This window comes from Triticum dicoccoides, chromosome 7A (genome assembly GCF_002162155.2).
Source record: "Triticum dicoccoides isolate Atlit2015 ecotype Zavitan chromosome 7A, WEW_v2.0, whole genome shotgun sequence".
Classification (NCBI taxonomy): domain Eukaryota; kingdom Viridiplantae; phylum Streptophyta; class Magnoliopsida; order Poales; family Poaceae; genus Triticum; species Triticum dicoccoides.
This window is the reverse complement of record NC_041392.1, coordinates 99,172,978-99,179,433: the sequence shown is the minus strand read 5'-3', so window position 1 is coordinate 99,179,433 and position 6,456 is coordinate 99,172,978. Positions and strand designations below refer to the sequence as shown.

The window sequence follows — 6,456 nt, the reverse complement described above, 5'->3', positions numbered from 1 at the left end:
GGGAAATGATTTTTTCGTGTAAAGAAAATGATAACTTCCTTAGGCAACATTATTTGGAATTCCAAGATGCACCCTTGTGCACAATATGAGATCATTTGAACAAACTATGCCATGAATGCGGCCATAAGATTGATCATTTGGCTTGAAAGCCATGAACCTTCACGCATGATAGCTCATTTCTGAGAACATTTTTTTAAAATAATTTTTGTATTACAAGTTTATTATTTTTCCTGGTAACTTGGTCACATATAATGACACAATGCGAAGGTTTTCCAATTTTTTGATTTGTTTTTGAATTTTTTATGCTCGTTTCAAAATGCGATCAAAATTGCAGGCTTGACCGTTCGTAGCTAGTGGTTGAATCTTGGGAAACTTTTGATATTTCTCTGATTAAATAGATACTTATGTACCTAGAAATGATTTTTGGAAAAAATAAAGAGCAAACTATGAGGCAGCTGCAGTTCAAATTTGACCCGCTTCCTACTGAATCGGCGGAAATTTGTCTTTTTCACAAGAGGTAGATCAAATCTTTTGGCACCCAACCATTTGGTCAATTGTGCATTAAATATGTCCTAATATTTTAGAAAATTAATTTGGTGCAAATTTGTAACAAATATATGGTAGGTCCTTCACAAAAGAACTCATTTTGGACACTCGAAAAATGAAAAAATGATTTAAAAGAACTCATTTCTCATAACTCTTTAAAAAAATATTTGTCTTATTTCAATTTGTGATTATTCCTGAAAACTATAGTCAAATTTGCTGACACAATGAGAAGTTTTTTTTTCAAATTTTCAGGTCATAATAAAATAGCTAACATGATTTAGCACCTTACTTTTAGTCAATTACGACCAATTTAAATGGTCAAAATATCATACCTGTATACCGCGTTCTGATTGGTCCAGAGGCCTCTCACGCGGATCATGGATAAATACCGTCGGATCCTCCTGGATCCAACGTCCCACACCTCACCCTCTCACGGTCTCACCCACCCACCGCGAGCTACCCCTAAAAAAACCCACCACTCCTCTCTCCCCGCGCACCGAACCCTAGCGCTCTCACCCTCTTAGCCCCGCACACCACTCCTCCTTCTGGATATAGACGCGTCGCCGCCCCCAACCTCACTCCCTCCCTCTGGATCTCGACGCGCCGCCGCCCCCACCCCACTCCTCCGGCGTTCCCCTCACCCTCTCATCCGCCTCCCATCCCCTCGGCGGCGGCGCCCTCCCCATCGCGCTCCCGATCCAGATCCCTCCCCTCCCCACCTCAGATCCTCTTCCCTCTCCCCACTCTCAGATCCAACTGGCCTGAGAGGGAAGCCGTCGTGGACATGGCCGCCACCACCGACCGCGAGTGGGGGTCCTGGTCCTCTCCCTCGCTGTCCTCGGCGACGGCATCTGGCCGCCACCCCTGACTGCGAGCGGTTCCTGGAGTGGCTGCTATCCCTCGCGGCGGCATCTGGTCGCCATCGCGCTGGAGGCGCTGCTCCTGGCGCTATCCCCCGTGGGGCTCGCGGGGTCCCTCTGCCCCATCTCCTCGCCGCCACCATCAACTCCTTGTCCCCCATCGCGCCACGCCTGATCCCGACGAGGACGTAGCAGTCGGCACCCTCGCGCATGACGGCGGTGGCGAGGTCGGCGCCCTCATAGAGCAGCACGCAGCGCTAGCTGCGGGGTCTGGCCAGCGATGCCGCGGGGTTTGGCTAGCGATGCCGCGGGGTCTGGCCAGCGATGCCGCGGTGTCGTTGGTCGGACGGACGATCAGATTTAGTTTTGGTAGATTTCGTTGATTGCTAGTACTGTGTTGACGCAACCTCGAATGCCTTGCCCCTTACGTTGTTGCTCCTCTTTCTTAGCTGCTTCGATTGCAGGTATGTAGAGCTAGATTGTGTGCCACCGTTGCCGGAGGGTGCTAGCCTACCCGTCAGGGGCGCCCAGCATGTGCTGCGCCATGTGCCGAGCCATCACCGCCGTGCCAGTCCCAGCGCTAGGTACTGTGTGCAGCCTGATTTCCTTTCAGTTGTTCTGCTCTTTTCATGTTGGCATCACCTCACAACGTGTAGAACCATCCTGAGGTTCAACTCTGGGAATGTTGCTTCGGAAGTAGGATGGAGTTTTGCATTGTATGAAAAATGTTATAAAAATTATGTAGAAACATTTGTGAGGAGTACATGCTAGACAAAGAGTTATCATGGGATTTAAATTTCATTCTTCCCACATGCATGTTTAGTAAGGTCAGATCCTTTTCTATGTTTACTTCAGTTCAAGCTTCTGTGTGCCTAGTTTCACTATCTGCTGCTTGTAAGATACTTAATCCATGGCTGATAATATCAGTGTCATGGATAAATCTTATGTTGCACCCTGTCATTTGTTCTCAAGAGGCCAAGTGGTTTTCTGCAAAAAGCATATAGAAGTATTGTAAATTCACAGGAAATGACAAAATTATTTAAAGTTTATTTGGGTTGGATCTGTATATACACTATTTTCTTAAAACACAAACATGTACATTCATAGCTGAATAGATCATACATTTTTTGGATCTGTACATGCAATTTTTTGCACTGGATTGGTGGTTAGTTTTATGTACCGTTCGAATTATAATAGAATAGAATTAGTAGTGCTCTGATTTAGTTCTAATCAAAATCAACAGCCCTCTCTTGTGTTCCTGTTATGAGAATTGTTCCTTCAAGGATATGCAGAATGACATATTTGTTCAATCTTCAATGTGAACAATTGGTGTTTTCCTCTTAGTTTTGGCCCCTAAATATTTTTCTTGAAGCTCCACTGCCGCATCTTGTTCCTGGTACAGCAAGTACCAGTTCTTGAGCATTTGCACAGTTTTCTTGCAAAGTATTCTGCATAGAGCTCTAACTAAAATGGCATGTTCTTAGTTCTCACCTTTGAGTAGTTCTTAGTTCATCATGCTATCTTGTTCCTTTCAGTATGTGCCCATGTATATTTAAGTTGCACCTGATTATATATAGGCATAGCACGAGCTCGGGCTTTTAAGCATGCCACATCTCGTTCTGTTTATGTAGCCACCACGTTACATGTTCTGTACTTACAGTTCCTGGCGATGTATTCAAGCCTGTGAACACATATATTTACATGTACCCCTGTTTATATCAAGGCCTCCCTGGTAGGTTATCTACCAAGTGGCAAACAATTAGATCTCATGCTGATGAAATGAACTAGTTCTTTTTATATGATGCATTCAGATTCATCATGTGATTATTAGTTATTTTTAACCAATGCCAGACCTAGCATGTGTACACTCTAATCTCTAATGATGTTTGTCTTTGTGTTCAGGAGCTCTAGGTCTACAAAATTTGAAGTTCGAAACCATATAGCTCTACTCAGCAAAGAGTCGTCTCTTCTATTTGATTGTAATAGAATGCAAATGTTTTAATATTGTAATAGTAGGCATATCTGGGTTGTAATAACTATGTACAGATTGTAGTAGACTTAGTTAGTTTTATTTGATGAACTACATTTGTACTGTTCTGTTTGAAATATTGATTATGTACATGATTTGAAAACGTGTGGAATGGAAACCTAACTTGTGGGATTCACTTATGAAAATAATCTAAGTAGTTTTGAATTTTCTGTCAAGTGGGCCCAATGTGTGAGAAGATGACAAGTGGGACCAGCTCCAAAATATAATGGCCCAAACAATTTAAAAGAACCGGCCCAGAAATAAATAAAAGGCTGAAATGGGCTTGGCCCGTGTAACTTAGAGAAAAAATAAATAAATATTAAAAGGCTGAATTAATGGGCTAGGCGAATGTAGAAAACCGAATTGGACCGGGCTGAATCTTGGGCCACATCAACTTGCCACGCTGGATGCCTACGTGGCCTGGGGAGGTTGCTAGTGACCAAAAATTTGGTCGTGGAACCAACGACCTTTTACATATCACAAAGAAGGTCACTAATTTCAGTTTACGACCGCTAGCTTTTGACCTTCTGTTTATGCTCACAAAAAGATCGCAAATGAAAAACTGTGATCTTTCAGCGACCAATAGTGAGGGTCACAAGTTGACATATTTCTTGTAGTGATTCGGCGGGGTGTCCTGATGATCGCTGTTCTACGGGTGGTTTTGCCATTTTTCTTGGATCCAACCTACTCTCCTAGAGTTCCCGCAAGCAATCCACGTTGAGGGAGTCCTGGATTAGGGGGTGTTCAGGTAGCCGGACTATACCTTCAGCCGGACTCCTGGGCTATGAAGATACAAGATTGAAGACTTCGTCCCGTGTCCGGATGGGACTTTCCTTGGCGTGGAAGGCAAGCTTGGCGATGCGGATATTCAAGATCTCCTACCATTGTAACCGACTCTGTGTAACCCTAACCCTATCCGGTGTCTATATAAACCGGAGGGTTGTAGTCCGTAGGACATCAACTCCATACACAACAATCATACCATAGGCTAGCTTCTAGGGTTTAGCCTCCTTGATCTCGTGGTAGATCTACTCTTGTACTACCCATATCATCAATATTAATCAAGCAGGATGTAGGGTTTTACCTCCATCAAGAGGGCCCGAACCTGGGTAAAACATCGTGTTCCCTGCCTCCTGTTACCATCCGGCCTAGACGCACAGTTCGGGACCCCCTACCCGAGATCCGCCGGTTTTGACACCGACATTGGTGCTTTCATTGAGAGTTCCTCTATGTCGTCGCCTTTAGGCACGATGGCTCCTTTGATCATCAACAACGATGCGGTCCAGGGTGAGACTTTTCTCCCCAGACAGATCTTCGTCTTCGGCGGCTTCGCTCTGCGGGCCAATTCGCTTGGCCACCTGGAGCAGATCAAAAGCTACGCCCCTGGCCATCGAGTCAGGTTTGGAAGCTTAAACTACACGGCTGACATCCGCGGAGACTTGATCTTCGACGGGTTCGAGCCACGGCCAAGCGCGCCGCACTATCTCGAGGGGCATGATCTAGCTCTGCCTCCGGACAGTGTCCTGGAGGCCGCACACTCATCGGTTCCGACCCCTAACTCGGAGCCTATTGCGCCAATCGAGGACGAGCGGTTGGACGTCACCTCGGGGGCTGCGATCTCAAAGGCGATTGAGCCGAACGCTAGCCTCGCACTCTGCATGACCCGTGACTCCGAGGATCCGGACTCCTCCCCGGACTCCGAACCCCCCGCGCCCCTGCCAATCGAATCCGATTGGGCGCCGATAATGGAGTTCACCGCCGCAGACATCTTTCAGCACTCGCCTTTTGGCGACATCCTGAATTCTCTTAAGTCTCTCTCTTTATCAGGAGAGCCCTGGCCGGATTACGGTCAGCGAGGGTGGGATACGGACGATGAAGAAATTCAAAGCCCACCCACCACCCACTTTGTAGCCACTGTCGACGATTTAACCGACATGCTTGACTTCGGCTCCGAAGACATCGACGGTATGGACGACGATGTAGGAGACGAACAGGAACCAGCACCTGTAGGGCGCTGGAAGGCCACCTCGTCATATGACATATATATGGTGGATACTCCAAAAGATGGAGATGGCGATGGGACAGTGGGGGATGACACCCCCAAGAAATAGCCAAAGCGCCGGCGTCAGCGGCGCCGCTCTAAATCCCGCCAAAGCAAAAACGATGATTCCGGCACGGGAGATAATACTACCCTGGATAGCACCGAAGAACACCCACCTCAGCAAGATTCGGCACAAGAAGATGGAGAAGCTAGCCCTCATGAGAGAGCGGCAGACCAAGAGGTCGAGGATGATAACTATACGCCTCCCTCCGAAGACGAGGCAAGCCTCGATGACGACGAATTCGTCATACCATCAGACCCCGCCGAACAAGAGCGTTTCAAACACAGGCTTTTAGCCACGGCAAGCAGCCTCAAGAAAAAGCAGTAACAGCTTAGAGCTGCCCAAGATTTGCTAGCTGACAGATGGACTGGAGTCCTTGCGGCCGAAGAGTATGAACTCGAACGCCCCTCCAAGTGTTACCCAAAGTGCAGGCTGCTACCCCGATCTGAGGAGGAAGCACCTACATCACCAGCGCATGACATGGCAAACCGGCCACCTCGCGGCCGCGACAGAGAGGCCTCTCGGTCCTCCACCCAAGCCATGCCCCGACGCCGCTCAACTAAGGCACGGGAAAATGCGCCAGACCTGTGAGACGTACTGGAGGATAAGACAAGACAAACAAGATCGATCTACGGATCGCGCAGGCGCCCTACGGCACGTGACGATGATCTTCACTCCGGATACAACAAATCCGGCCGAGCCGAACACAACAGACATAGCTCTTCCGAGATGCGTCGTGATATAGCCCAGTACAGAGGCACCGCACACCCGCTATGCTTCACGAATGGAGTAATGGATCATAAAATCCCAGAGGGTTTCAAACCCGTAAACATCGAATCATACGATGGCACAACAGATCCGGCGGTATGGATCGAGGATTATCTCCTTCACATCCACATGGCACGCAGCGATGATCTAC

General features: G+C 47.6%; 1 long non-coding RNA gene across 1 annotated transcript; it reads left to right on the top strand.

The window, feature by feature from the left end:
- Window positions 1-1,042: 1,042 nt before the first annotated feature.
- Window positions 1,043-3,540, top strand: LOC119328132. Its single transcript, XR_005158850.1, has 2 exons — window positions 1,043-1,775; window positions 1,856-3,540. It is a non-coding gene; the product is annotated as an uncharacterized LOC119328132 (long non-coding RNA).
- The last annotated feature ends 2,916 nt before the right edge of the window (window positions 3,541-6,456 follow it).